The sequence below is a fragment of the Protopterus annectens genome, chromosome 17.part0 (assembly GCF_019279795.1).
Source record: "Protopterus annectens isolate FY-2018-M chromosome 17.part0, PAN1.0, whole genome shotgun sequence".
Taxonomy (NCBI): Eukaryota; Metazoa; Chordata; order Ceratodontiformes; family Protopteridae; genus Protopterus; species Protopterus annectens.
This window is the reverse complement of record NC_056751.1, coordinates 792176293-792192867: the sequence shown is the minus strand read 5'-3', so window position 1 is coordinate 792192867 and position 16575 is coordinate 792176293.

The following is a 16575-nucleotide window of genomic DNA, read 5'->3' as shown; positions in this document are numbered from 1 at the left end:
GAAAACCTTCTATGTTTGGGTTTATCCAAAAGAGGGCTGGGTAATATCATTGTGGCGGGAGGCTTTTTTGTAAAGGCTAGGAGGCCCGGGGTCTGGTACGAAAGCCATGTGAGTGTCTGCCATATGGATTGGGTGATATTGTCTATGGAAAGTACCTAACCCTAAAGTGGAATGATAGTATTGGTTAATGGAGACGTAAAGAGTCCCTTGTTAAGGGGTTTATGACATTTTCCAGATGGTGGGAAAGTTAGTTTAACATGGTCCTTTGATTACCTTTGAGAGGGGAAGAAAAGCCTTGGTTTTGTGGTACTCGGGGGGGGTGTTGTAGCCCCGTTAGGGGTTTCACTGTTTACAACCAGTGGAGAATGAAGGGCGACTGGTTGGCAGGGGCAAGTAGTTTTCTATCTCTTTGGGACCAGGGGGCTGGATATTGGCAGGGGGGCCCTATGTTAGAAAAGGGCTGGAAAGCTACGGAAAATCTTAGGGGAACTTAAGCAGCAGGGATTGGGTTTGGTTTTTGCCTGATTGTTATGACAGCCACCTGCAGGGAGGTTTAGGGGTTCGGGGAGAAGTAGAGGGCTGTGTGGTGGATCCCACACATGTGTTGTATATACCTGGCCAAGGGTGATGGCTACTGATAATGGGCAGTGTGACGACACATGCCACTAAACCCAAAACGGAATGGCGACCGGTTCCTTTTGGACCCCAAGTAGTTTTCCAGGGGGTCCCCGGGCCAAAGGGGAACAAATATGAAGGGTGTGATTTTGGGTGGACTGTCGTTTATAGCACTAAATATATGCACAGTGGGTTTTAAATGCCGGAAAACTGTATGTGTCACAGGATCACATGGGCAGGGACGTCCCGCTGCTTTTGGGTTGACAACATTGGTAATATGCAGTGTCACTGCATTACAGGCACTGTCCCCTGCACATGAACTTTTCCAGGGCCCCCGGGCGATCAAAAAAAGGCTACAGACCAGGGGGGAAATTGCATATACAACAAAGAAGGGGAACAAAACAGTAACTGCTTTTAGGCATTTCAAATGACCCAGGAATACCAGCACAGATCCATGGTGGAAACGTTTTTTTGCTCTTATTTGTGGTTGGACAACATTGGTACTGAAACATATCTAGAGCTGAACTCATGGCATAGTTGTTGGGGCACTTGACACCATTACAGTCCACCATTGCATATCACTACTTCTTTAATTCCCCCTTGCTAATGTAGGGCACTTTTAAAACCCTTACCACCGAAAATTTATGTGACGTTATTTTGGGTTTTACTATGGGTCGAAAAAATTCGGACACATACAGTTACTCACAGGCATGTGGGGAAAAACCCTTGCACAACTGTACTTTTCCCAAACATATACTACTTACACTTCTATGTATCCCCTGTGCACACACGTGTTTATTTTCCCTGATGTTGGAGATTGGGGGGTCACATGCATCATAGCACAGGGTGTGGTTAGGTATGCCTGAGTACCACTGATACCCCCAATTTACATGTGTTGTATGGTGTTGGTGAGGGAGATCAGGGGGGCCAGTGTTTGCAGTGTGTGGTATGTGGTTGCCCTAGGTGTTAACATTCGCATGTGTGTATGCCCACAGTTCCACCTCATGGCTGCCATATACGGGGGTTTGTGGACAGCCACAGACTGCACCTGGCAGGCCTACAGATCAGTGTCTGGGGCCGGACACGGTACCTGTGCCGGGGGTGCTATGGACCTATCCAGTACAAGCCGACTGGGTACTGTCATCAGAAGGGGAGTGTGTTGACTGGACACAGTCCCTGTTGGGACTGTCCAGACCCCGCGTGCGTGGTCTCCGGGGGCTTTCCCGATGACAGCACAGACCCAGCATTGCTGGGGCTGCTGCTGGCACTATGGGGGGGGAAGCCTGTTGCCCCGCACCCAGCTGCTCCCGCGCGGCATACGACGCGATCCCGACGCCCCCCCTGCCCTGGCTCATGGACATCTGGTTGTGGAACTGCTAAAATGTCCCCCCCGTCTGTCTATGACATCGGTGAATTACGGATAGCATCCGCAATGTCACGCCTGTCTGTCATGGCTGTGCGGCTCTCGGGCTCCCTCAGACCCTGTCTGGTGTACCTTTCCATGTGACTGGCCTGCATGACAGTCCAAACATGCTGAGGTTGACAGACCTCGGGCACGGAAAATGCCCCAGAAAGGGAAATTTTTTTCCATCGGAGGACCCTGCCCATGGCTGCTGTGGGGGATGCAGGGCCACGGGCCAATTACCCTGGTCTTGCCCCTGTATCCTGTCCATCACCTAGGGACAATGGTGACAAGGATGTATGGGGGGCGGCAATGATGGGGTTGACAGCTGTGTACTGTCAATTGGCTGACCAATGGCAGACCCCCCCCTTTTACCATTACACTTTTCATTTACCAGTAGCCGTGGCACAGGTTCCCCTGCTGCAGGTCACCAGAGCAGCCCCAGAACCTGTGGGATGAAGACAGGAAACACAGTTTACATTCTCCAGACATTGTTACCAGTGATGCACTTATACACACATGCACACAGGGACACATGCACAGGGGAAAATGCACACATGCACACATGCACACATGCCCCGTGGACACATGCACACGGGGTGACACATGCAAAATGGACACATGCACACATGCACATGGACACATGCACATGCACACGCACATGGACACATGCAAAATGCACACAGCACACATGTGCACACAAAATGCACACATGGACACAGGCACACATGCCCCCGGGGGACACAGGCACACATGCACACATGCACCGGGACACAGGCACACATGCACACATGCACCGTGGACACAGGCACACATGCACACTTGGACACAGGCACACCTGCACACATGGGGTACTGACACACCTGCAAAATGCACACATGCACCCCTGCAGTATACACACAGAGCACTACTGAGTTACACTACTGTTACTAGCATTTCAGGACTATTATAGGTTATGTTAAACACACTCACCAGCATGGATGGCCTGTCTCTGTAACCCTGGAGGGACCTGCAGAAATGATGAGATTAATTTTAGTGGGCACATCTGTCCCATTATATTGCATATGATACAGTGTACAGAACAGTGGTGTACATATGGCATATTACCTGCACGCTCCATGTCGTGCTGCTGTGTGGAACCAGCCTCCATCATAATGCAGGTGTACTGCTGTTGGTGTTCGGGGCTGGAGCCACAACGCTTAGGAGTAGCCCCTCCAGTCTGGTGGGGGGGATGTTGGGCCACCCACCTCCTGTGGCGACCTGTTGCCTGTGGATATCTGTGCACGCTGCGGACACTTGGATTAAATCACTGCAGTGATGTCGACCCGCTCATATGTCCTGTTATTTCCAATTTCATTTACCCTACGGACAGGTCTTGCCACAGTGCGCCCTCTCCTGCTGGTTCTGACTGGTGCGGAAAACAGGATGTCATACTCCCGCACCAGGCTCTGGTGGATCTCCTCATCCTGCACGGGTAGGCGGGGGTTCGCTGTGCCATCTCCCCGGAAGAGAACACAACAGGATATCAGCAGACCATGTCAGCAATTATGGCACACATACTATACATGTATCATTTTAGTGATATACTACTACTCCCATATGTTGCATGTGTGTGTGCCCTGGTGGATACACAGGTACATGGCCAGATATCAGTGCTCAGCCAAACCTGTGCAACAATACCTGCCACATTCCCAACTAGTAGCATGCCCCATCGGTCAGCCCCACTGACAGGTGCATGCACAACCTCACTCTGGGGTCCCTGGTACTGTATGTGGGACACCTCCACTACTCTGTGTGGACACGTTACCGGCCTGGATATACATATCCCACCACCACCACCACAGTACAGTAGACTACATTGATATGTATGTGGTTGTACAGTTATTCCCTTTGCTGGGACTGGGATGGTATCCATGCAGCACACTGGGCCAGTGGAAGCCACAGCCACACCGCTGACCCCTTTGCAAATGCTTACCACAGACATGCTGCAGATTGCACACACTTGCACACACATCTCTAACCCAAACCCTATGCACAATGGTAGGCATCCGTCCAGAGGACCCCAGGACAGAGGCAGATTGTATAACAATAGCAGGGGGCTACTGCAGGATACACATTCACATTAAGGGTAGGCATCTGGTTTAACACTGGTAGTACGCTACAGTCCACAGCAACAACAGCCACAGCCACTCTGGAGGGTAATAGATACAAATACTGTGGATGACCACAAGGCCTTTCAGTTATGTTACACACATACGGACCACATGCCTCGGATATGCTCTGTGTTACCCACACCTACTTAACATTCACCAAACACACGATATTGGCAACATTCCTACAGACATGTTCGTGCACATATCCTCCCTCCCTCACCTTCGGATATTTATCCCAGCTGGGTGTAACCTCCCTATCATCAGACATGTCCAGTGAGGGCCGCCTCACCAGAGGAGAACATACAGCATCACTGTGACCTCGTGGTCCCCTGATGTGTGCTACCAGCACTTGAGGAACATACCACCGCATGTAACACTGATGGTTTATCTTTGGCTGTATACAGGATATGTGTACCTGGATTATGGCATATTAGCAGCAGTGGTCCCACAACACTAAGGGACACCCTGACTGACCCTGGGAATTACTTCATATCATATGCATACGGGCCTGTGCTACGCTATGGGTAATTGCAGTATGGGATGCATGTGCAGTGACATCAGGTACCCGTACACTTGTTCCAGCAGTGTGCCTTTGGGATGTGCTGATCCTGGCTTGGGGCCCGCTGACATTTCAAAGCAGTCACAGCCATTGCTAGGGCCAACGACAGACACATGCTACCAGGATCCTGGCTTATGACTGTTTGACATGTGATGTGTGGTCCCTTTGTTGAACTATGTACACAACATATCACATGGACATACCTACATGGATACAGACCACCACTATGACACATTTGAGGTCTACATGCACACCGTTAACCTGCTACTTTGCATTACTCTCTGTATGTCAGCAGCTGGTTGCGTTCCACAGCTTCTGTTTGCTGCTGCTATTACTGTCACTGCTGACAGCTTCAGGGTAAGGGAGAGAGTCACAGTGTGTTTTTTTTTTATTTTTGTGCCTCTCTCTCTCTCTCTCTCTCTTCCCACCTTCTCGGCCTCTCTCTGTCTGCTTACAGACAAATGCAATTAATTTTCTTGCATGTAGGGGAGTGTTAGCACTGGATGCTTTTTGTAGGTATTTGCATAGGTCCATGTGATGGCCTCTGCACCAATTGAAGGCCAGCATGTTGCTAATTGCATAAGCAAGCCGGTTGTGTACTGATTGCAGTTCTCACTGCATGATTTCAGGTCAGTGCTATAAAAGGGTATATGTGATAGGTTGCCCTTTCAGATTGTAATGAGCGAGGACCATGCTGGTATGCTGTGGACGGTGTTCTGTGACTGTAAGCTGTTAGTATCTCTCCCATGCTCTGCAGGCTGTGTGCTGTGCATATTCTCCATTTCCTCTTTCATGTTCCCTGTAGCAAGTGTGTATGCACATTGACTCCTATAAGTATATCTAGAGATATGTTTATATTTATATATATATATATATATATATATATATATATATATATATATATACATATATATATATATATATATATATATATATATATATATATATATGCACATATGCATACATATATCTAATACGTACTTTAACTGACCTTATTATCTGGGCTGCCAACTAGCATGGCTGTTTCTTTTCACACACACTACTATTATGTGGATATCCATTGTTTGTGACATTTATTTTTAAATGGCATGCTTTAGTGTACTACACATCTATATTCCCTTGTACATTTCATCCCTACTTTTACATGTTATATTTATTTTAGCACAATGTGTTTGTATAAGAGTCATGGCTTAGTGGTAGGTTGTACAGACTAGTGTTTCTAAGGTCCTGGGTTCGGGACTGACACTGGGAGTTTATTTTTCTTTTGAACTGAGTACAGGACCTGTCAATCACAGTGACTAAGGCACTTTAGCAGTTGTAACCAGGCTAGCTGGTTTGCGCGGAGCTCACGCATGCGCACTGGTGGTTAGCTCCGCGCACACCCGTTTACAACGGCTTAACGAGGTGGTGCTTACTCTAGCCGCACACCGCACTATTTTCTTTGAAAAGAAAGAAAATGGGGAGACAGGAAAAGTGGTGAGGGTCACAAAGAGGGTAAGACAGTAGGGAAACAAGCTTGGGATGTGCAGGAGGGATGTAGGTAAGGCCCATAGCTGCCCATTTCTTCTGCAGCAACAGCTGTGCATATGTATGTAATTTGGTGTGACATTTGAAACCTTCCACCCCTGGGAGAGGTGTCAGGACAACAATAATACTTGTTGTACAGCCAATTGTAATTGATAGGTTCCATGTCCAGTGGACACAAAAGCGTAATGGGCAGCTATGTATGGGGCGTAATTTTTTTGTGGGTACAGAGTGCCCTTTTTTTTTTTTTTTTTTTTTTTTCAGGTAAGAGTGGTATGTCAGGTGAAGGAAGTCGGTTCAGCTGGGGAGGTAGGCTGGGTAGGTAAACAGACAAGACAAACAAGACGCATACAGGGGCGGTGTATGACATGTGTGGGGGGTTACACAATTGACGGGGCGGAGGTTTGGATGTCCAGAGCCCATGAGCTCCACAGATGGCAACAGTGGAACTGATATCCCCACCCATAGGCAGTTGCCACTGTTCCTTCACTGCCCAGAATGGGCTGTGCTGGGGGCTGTGTAGGCGGGCAACGGGCATGCCCGTTAGTTGCGCCACCCATGCCTCGAGCTGGCGTGGGGGCTCAAGGACAGAGTCCCAAATCTCCCACGCACCACAGTCCGGACGCTATGGAGGTGAGAGGTGGATCTCCTCCGGCCACACTTGCAGAGGGGCGAGCCCCATCCCTGCAGCGCTTCCACCCACAGTGGCACAGGGCCACCGGAGGAGGGTCAGGTCCGGACTCGGCACTAGTGCCAGGTGCACTCGCCAGCTGAGGTGGGAGGTGGGTCCGCTGGAACCTGCCTTCCCTGTCGTTCTATATTTTGCATTATGTCAGAGAGTTTGTGTTAGTGACATGTAATAGCATTCACGGTTAGTTGTAACAGCATGCATTAGTATTGCCGTTAACCAAACACCCAGATACTCACACCTGGGAACAGTGTGCATCACATGCATAATTTGAACAGGAATACAGTCCAACAACATGGGGTTAATTGATGGCAACAGGCCATCAGGTGTGGGTGTATGAACAGGGCAGATGCATCAACAGACATGCAAATATATATGACCCAACAGGACAAACGTCCAGGGGTGTTAATTGTGATTGCACATACCATTTTCACGTGGAATGGGTTATAGGTGGTTATAGGGTGGGGTAAATAAGGTAATATTAACACCTTCGAATACCAATACATATGCTGTACATTTCTAATAGCTACAGTTATATACACACTACTGTTCTAACTACAGTGTCCTATATGTTAACTACTTCACCTTGCTGATAGGAGTGTTACTGCAACATCAATATACATTTTAGTGTTCTTCATACACATTCATATCAAGCTTTGTTCAGATACATCATCCTGCTCCTTTTGCTTTATATACCTGTAGACAAGTGTGGATGTTTGGTATATCAGACAATCATCCTATCTGCGTATTTCAGACTGGGAGCAACATATCCAGATTTTGGGATACACATTCCACATGCAGCAACACTTTGCACAGATTTTGCTGTTTGGTTCTGAGTCTCACATGCATTTAATTCTGTCTTGACTGCGCATACTTTATTCAGGGGTTATTACTACTGTATTGCTGGATCCATGACACCTCTCACACTCTCTCACTTGCTTTCATGTTACTATTCAGGATGGTACTTCTAGGCTTTATTGACATGTTTTAACAGTAGTTATTACAATACTTTCCAGCAGTCTCACTTCTGTCATGTTTCAGTATTTCCACAAGGATATATTTCACTCATGTGATTTCATCATTTTCTGCAGCTATTTTACATCCTGCCAGGTTGTGTACTATTTTCTTACAGGCAGGGCATTTTATTTCTGAATATATGTAGGACAGTTTCATGTTTAGTTTACACTTACAGGCTGGGAACTCTTGTAATCAAGCAATAACTTGCATACACTTTCCTGTTACTTGCAGATTCTATTCCTTACTGGCTACACTGCACTCTTTGCTGACTGTCATACTTTATATTTCTTTACAGTTAGTGGTAGTGGATTACTGACCTGCCTGGTGGTGCAACCGCACCAGCCCTATTCACCATAGGCTCTTGATTCGAGAACGGACACCTGCAGCTGTAATATAAATGAAGTAATATTGGAATACACATCTCCATAATTTCAGCTAGTTTAACTTTTACATACATAATTAATTGTTACTTACCAGTGGTAGGCGTTGGGTGATTGCCGGGCCTCCTGGATCCAAAGGTTCAGTTGGTCCTGCTTGCATCTCTTCAGGTCCGCATGGTGGTGACGGACCTGCTCACCTGTCCTTGGAATCCCTGTGGCACTGGTGAGTTCATGAGCCAACCGTCCCACGCCTCAGCCCTACGCCTCCCCAGAGGACCTGGCCCTGCATGAGTTGGGCCCCATGATTGTGGACTAGGAGCCAGGCCATGTACCTGGACTCCTCAACACCCCACCTCTGCGGCTGAAAGCTACCCTCTCCTACACCTGACATTCTGCCTGCAGGTCTGTTCTACAATCGTTTATGCTGTGTATTCCGCCTATGGGGCTTATATAGTCCGTTTTCCGCACATATCTGTGATTGGCCATTTTGGAATTGTATCAACTTCAGTAAACCTGCATTGTCATGCTGTAGTTTGTATTCATTCCTATATATTAGCTATTATTGCATTTCTAGGTACTGCTGTCATGGCTTAGTGGTTCTGTACCTTGACTATGGTGTATAGTATCCTGGGTTCGAACGTGACCACTGCTTTTTATTTTTCATGACTGTCTAGACATGCTGAGGGGTGTGTCTGTGTAAAGGCAGTTTTGATACGGCTTGCTCAACGCTGTTCGTCGGTTAGCTTGTTTGCACGGTGCGCAGCTCCGGCAAACGGGTACGCTGCTTTAAGCCTCATTTGGCTATCGGCGCATATTCCGCTCAGTTCAGTTAGGGCACATATATTTAGCGTTAAACCTATGCTCAGCCACGGGCACTCATTTTGCACCAGTTAAACCACTGCTCATCTGAACACTCACCCTGTTAAACTGTAAGCAGCTATGGGCACATCTGGCATTTTTAGTCTTTGTTACCTCACATTTCTTTAATATAAATGGGCTATTTCATTACAATTTACATATATTGCGGTTTTATGTGTACATATTTGTCAGGGACTTGTTTCCTGCTTATTTTGCAAAAAAAATGGTGTTGTGGGGGCTCGAACCATGAATGCCTGCTCTGCAGCCAACATCTCTACCGCTACGCTATTGCTTCCTGGCTTATTTTGTATATTTAGTTCTTATATGCTTTCCCATTGACTGCTAACTGTAGCTGCGCTTACGGGCACGCTCACAGCAGCGAAGACTCACGGTTAAACATTTTTACAATTTAAAAAAAAATGACATGTTTATTTATATTTCTTTTATGTTTCATAGTCTGTAGGGGCACGTGTTGTGTTGTGTTTATTCACATTTCCGTGGACTCTGTTGTGGGTGTCTACTTTGGGCACTTTTACACTTCTGGGGGCGTGTCCGCTTGCAGGGCTCAGCCTACGGACATGCCCCCACATGTCTTACACAGACCGTGTTAGACTTAGGTGTGATTCAGCATGCTCTCATGAATATGCAGAGCATGCTGACATCAGTCCGTTTAACTGCAGCCTCCGTGTAAGAGTTATAACTCTTACACGGAGGCTTCGTGAATCCTGCCCAATATGCAAAAATCAAGAAAACCTAACAACAAGTGATTTGAGTTAAACACAGTGGTTCAATGTGTTTCATGCATTGCATTCTAGTTATTTTATGCTCTAATTCTCAAAAGCGAGAAGTGTATATTTGTATTACTACAAACCAGCATTGTATATCAACGAGCATTAACATATAAAAACATACAAATGTTAATGTTGAATGTGTTGTCAGTGCCTGTATGTGAAGTACTGAACAAGGCTACAGTTATGTCCCAGATGTATAATGTCTAAATATTAAAAGGGTGCCCATACATGTAACGCTATCGCACTACACCCCCCAAACAACAACAATGTATTAAACCGTGTGTACGGTGTGTATTTAATAACCTGTCCTGTCAGAACAGGGTAAGACACTTATAAAAACAATGTCATTAAATACTAAACAAACTACCTTAAAATGTACTAAAACACAACAAGCAATAGACACCTATCTTCTGGTTAGTCAAATGCAAAATATGCGCATTGGAGGACTGTGTACATTAAGTGCAAAATTGTACACCTAACGTAACAAATTCTTAAGTTTAAGTATACAGGCGAGTGAATAAACTTCGTTCAATCCTGGTGGGTGACATGCATCCAAACGTAACTGCCATAAAAGTTCTATCTTTTCTAAATTTAGTGAACTGGAGCCACCTCTAAGCATAGTATGGATTAAATTGTCCTGATCTTGTATTTGCTCAATAACTTTAAATTTAAACGAGTGGTTGGGTTTTTCCATACAGTGCTTTGCTAGTGCATTCTCTTGTTTGTGTCTACTGATTGCATATGTGTGATCGTAGATCCTGTCACGAAGCCTTCTGTCGGTTTTCCCGACATAGAAGGCTGGGCATAGTTGACATAAAGCCAGGTAGACTGCACCTTTAGAGTTACAGTTGAATTTGTTTCTCAAAACATAATTTCTGTCTCTGATAACAAACTTGCTGCCTATGTCTATATAATTACAATAATTACACATCTCACAACAGAACATACCTGCTGTTCTGCATGTGTTGTTGTGTCGACCTTCTATGATGTTTTTTATATTTTTACCACGCTGTAAATGACAACCGGAGATGGTCCTAACTTTTGGGTGATGTCTCTATCAGTTGTGAGCAAGTGCCAATTTCTTTTCAATATGTCCACCACTTCTCTTGCTCTTATATTGAAAGTGAAAACAAACCTAATGTTTCCATTGGTTGTTTGTGTTGAACTTCTACTCTCAAGTGTGTTATAGTTAGAGGTGTTTGTGTGGTTAGTCTGTTCAGCGACAGTTGTGTCAAGATCTAGATTTGACTCCCTTAGTACTAGTGAGATGTCCTTGTTCAAAATTGGTTTGTATATTCCTTTTTCTCTTTAACTTGACTCCATTATTATGTTGTTGATTAATTCAGTGGGGTAACCCCTGTGTGAAAACATATCATACAGTTTTTCACATTCCACTAAAAAATCATTTTGCATGGTGGTCATTCTGGCAGCCCGTACAACTTGTCCTTTAATATCGGACTTTTTCTGATGCAAGGGATGGGAACTGTTGAAATGCATTAGTGAGTTAGAGTATGTACTCTTTCTATAAATTTTAGCTGTATAGTGTTGACCCAATATGTCTTTTCATAAGAGTACATCAAGATAACTAATACTCAACTCTTGGTAAACACTGGTGAATTTTAAAAAATCAGTAGTGTTGTTAAAATATTCAACCAGTTCTTTTGCTAAAGTACTGTCACCTGAAATTATAATGAAAATATTGTCCAAGTACCGGGTATAAAAGGAAATACTATTCTTCAAATTTGTGTTTTCAAGAAGAAATTTATGTTCCCAGTGGGCCATAACTAAGTTGGCAAAACTGCCTCCACATGGGGAGCCCATAGCTACCCCAATTTTTTGTAAGTAAATGTTGTTGTTAAAAGCAAAGAAATTGTATTCCAAAACTATACCCAGAAGTTGTTCAATCCATCTTTGCTTAGAGTCACTTGCTCCTCTTAAACTGATGAATTCAACTATCCATTCGATACCTGTGTCATGGGAACAGACGTGTAAAGATCACAAATGTCAATAGTTAAAAAATTCTTTTCATCATTATATTCAAGGGTGTTGATTTGTTCGAGGAATGACCATGATTCTTTGCAAATTTGTTTTTCTTTACTTAAGTACATTTTCAGTATGGATTCAGTCACCTTAGCACAGGGGTATGTGATAGATTGACGAGCGTCTACCAGTGCTCTCATGGGGGGGGGGTCATTGAGGTCTTTGTGAATTTTGGGCAACCCAAATAAGGAGGGTAGTCGGGGTGATGGCAAGTTTAAATAATTGTTGATATGGATATCAGTCAGTGAGTCGATAAATAAGTCATTAATAAACATTTTTATTCTATTTTGTGCTATGTTTAACTCATTTAAACTCACTTCTTGGTAAGCCTCACCTTCAAGAAGTTTTATCATTTTATCAATGTATTGACTCCCTTCCATTACTACTAACCCGCCACCTTTATCTGGTTTCATTATACGGATGGGTAGGTTTCTAAATTGTATTAACTTCAATTTGTCCTCTGTGGAAACATTATGATGGTCAGTAGAACAAACATTCTTACTAAACAATTTCCTTATTTCTATTTCACACATGTGGTCAAAAAGGTGAATGAGTGGATGTGTAGGTGGATTATAGGTGCTTGCTAACCTGAAGGCATACCTATCAGGTGTCCCATCACCTAGTAAAGCTGTTAGATTGAGCGTTCTAATGTAAAGTTTAAAATCTAACAGAGTTTCAACCACATCACCCTTATTAGATGGAACAAAGTTAAGTCCATTTGCAAGTAATTCAACCAAACTGTTGTCCATGGTAAACTCAGTGTAGTTGTAAATATTAAAGTCTCCTTTTGCGTTGGTAACAAGTTTGTAGTTGGTGATAGTATTGTCCGGTTTGTCTACCTCAACATCAGAGAGGTACCAAATTACCTCCTCTTCTTGCTCACAGCTCGAGTGTTGTAAAATTTCCTCTGGTCTGCACCATGTCTGTTGCGCCTCCTCGCTGTCCGCCCTTGAAAGTTTTTTGACTGATGGTTACTAGAAGCACCCTCTGTTTCAATGTTCTCAGACCTGTCCCTGTTCATCATGGGTGCAACATGGCTTGTCCCTGGTCTTGGTGATGTCAAAATGTTGCTGTCCATATCAGGGTCATTGGTACCATAATCAGGTAGAGTGTCATTGGTGTTACTCATAAATTTGTTACAGGACTGGGAGGGAGGTGGTTTCGGGTAAGCTGTACCCTCCTCATAGTCCTTTAAATCTCTTCTGAGTTTTCTAAGTTTGGTTTCTTTCATTCTATCAATTTCTTGGGAAATACTGGTAAAAATTTGTTGGTAGTCATACTGGTATCTGTCAAACACTGTGTCCTTTTTAATGCCCTTTTCCAATACATTTACTTCCTCAGTGAGGTGTTTAATTTGTATTGAATAGTGTTTGCACATAATCTTTAGCAGTTCTAAACCTTGAGTGTTGAAAAACTGAATAATGTCTTTAAAAAACTCAGAACCTGGTTCTAGACCTGTGGGGTATTGCTATGTGCGGAGGCCTTTAGGGACAATGTTCTCTTTTATACAGGTTTCAAAATATTGCAATTCAAGTTGCAGTTTTTTAATTTTAAGTATCTTAGTGTCAAAAAGTTTAAGGTTAAAGGAAATACTCACATTACTTCCTGCCGGGTTTCCTGTAGTTGCATTTCTGCTCTGAGAGTTTAAACTTGGTTGCTCATTCAACCAAGTGGTTAGATCATAGGACCCAATAAGCCCCGAAGTAATGGTACTTTCTGTAGTAATATCCCGGTTATTGTTGTTGCCCATGTTGTTGTAAGCAGTCACTTTGTGGTTTCCATTTTCATTCACTGGAAAATTTGATGAGTTGGTTCCATTTGCTCCCTCTGGAGTGCTGGATAAAACCCCTTGTGTTTGTGTAGTACTCGGTTGAGATAAACACTCAACTCTGGCTGTTAGGTTCTCCAAACGTTGATTCATTGCCTCCAGCAATAATGTTAAGTTGCATCTTCCGTCTATTTCTGAACCTGAGAGGTTAAGAACATTGTCACTATTTCCCGTAGCCATGAGCAAACAAGTCAACCACCAAGAGCAAAAAACTGATGTAAAAAACAAGAAAAATGGCTCAGGAAAAATGCCAGTGTCCACAAACAAGTATTTAATAAAATCAATGTCCTTTAAAAACCAATGTTGTGATGGAAAAAAGTCCAAAATAAGCCAAAAACCAAGAATCAACAAATCCAAGTGTAAAGCGCTTTTCATCTGTTAATATAAACAGACTTCTTCAGACAAATGCACTCTGTAAGTCAAAGGGAATTTAAATGCAGCACAAGTAGTCACATGACAGATGTTACTTAAAGTTAACTCTTTCAGAGTCAGAGCAGTGCTGACTTGCTTTTCACCTTTTAAAGAGAAAGACAATATGCAAAAATCAAGAAAACCTAACAACAAGTGATTTGAGTTAAACACAGTGGTTCAATGTGTTTCATGCATTGCATTCTAGTTATTTTACACTCTACTTCTCAAAAGCGAGAAGTGTATATGTGTATTACTACAAACCAGGATGTTATATCAACGAGCATTAACATATAAAACATACAAATGCTAATGTTAAATGTGTTGTCAGTGCCTGTATGTGAAGTACTGAACAAGGCTACAGTTATGTCCCAGATGTATAATGTCTAAATATTAAAAGGGTGCCCATACATGTAACGCTATCGCACTACATCCCTCCCAAACAACAACAATGTTCGATACAACAACACATGCAGAACAGCAGGTATGTTCCATTGTGAGATGTGTAATTATTGTAAGTATATATACATAGGTAGCAAGTTTGTTATCAGAGATAGAAATTATGTTTTGAGAAACAAATTCAACTGTAACTCTAAAGGTGTAGTCTACCTGGCTTTATGTCAACTATGCCCAGCCTTGTATGTCGGGAAAACCGACAGAAGGCTTCGTGACAGGATCTACGTTCACACATATGCAATCAGTAGGCGCAAACAAGAGAATGCACTAGCAAAGCACTGTATGGAAAAACGCAACCTCTCGTTTAAATTTAAAGTTATTGAGCAAATACAAGATTAGGACAATTTGATCCATACTATGCTTAGAGGTGGCTCCAGTTCACTAAATTTAGAAACGATAGAACTTTTATGGCAGTTACGTTTGGATGCATGTCACCCACCAGGATTGAATGAAGTTTATTCGCTCGCCTGTATACTTAAACTTAAGAATTGGTTACGTTAGGTGTACAATTTTGCACTTAATGTACACAGCCCTCCAATGCGCGTATTTTGCATTTGACCAACCAGAAGATAGGTGTCTATTACTTGTGTTTTAGTACATTTTATGGTAGTTTGTTTAGTATTTAATGACATTGTTTTAATAAGTGTCTTACCCTGTTCTGACAGGACAGGTTATTAAATACACACCGTACACACAGTTTAATACATTGTTGTTGTTTGGGGGGGTGTAGTGCGATAGCATTACATGTATGGGCACCCTTTTAATATTTAGACATTATACATCTGGGACATAACTGTAGCCTTGTTCAGTACTTCACATACAGGCACTGACAACACATTCACCATTAGCATTTGTATGTTTTTATATGTTAATGGTCATTGATATAACATCCTGGTTTGTAGTAATACACATATACACTTCTCGCTTTTGAGAAGTAGAGTGTAAAATAACTAGAATGCAATGCATGAAACACATTGAACCACTGTGTTTAACTCAAATCACTTGTTGTTAGGTTTTCTTGATTTTTGCATATTGTCTTTCTCTTTAAAAGGTGAAAAGCAAGTCAGCACTGCTTTGACTCTGAAAGAGTTAACTTTAAGTAACATCTGTCATGTGACTACTTGTGCTGCATTTAAATTCCCTTTGTCTTACAGAATGCATTTGTCTGAAGAAGTCTGTTTATATTAACAGACGAAAAGCGCTTTACACTTGGATTTCTTGATTCTTGTTTTTTGGCTTATTTTGAACTTTTTTCCATCACAACATTGGTTTTTAAAGGACATTGATTTTATTAAATACTTGTCTGTGGACGCTGGCATTTTTCCTGAGCCGTTTTTCTTGTTCCTTACTTATGTAGTTGGAAGGCAACAAGCAGCCAAATATCAATAGGACCTCGCTTCCTCTCTTCCTCTTTTCCACTCGTCCAGTTACCATTAATGTACCTCTCGATTCTATATTATGGCACCTTCTCTTTAACATTTTTATAAACAAGTTTCACACTGCCATAGACCAAGCAAATATAGTACGATCTGCAGATGATTTGACTTTGATATGTACAGCCCTAACTATATCTAGAGTCCAAGAAATCACTCAAACTGCTTTCTCTTCAATCGAAACCTGGTTGAAAAATACATTATCTCAAACAAAAATAAACTTTCTTGATTACATCTGCAAATAATACTAAAATTTAGGTACTACCACATACTATATTACTGGTCATTGTAAAAGATGACAATCTTAAATATGATCAATACATTCTACAAATGATTAACAAGACCCACAAGAAACTTCGATCCCTCTACAGGGAAAAATAGTACCTTACAGACCCAGCAAGAAAATCCATAGCCTACTATCCT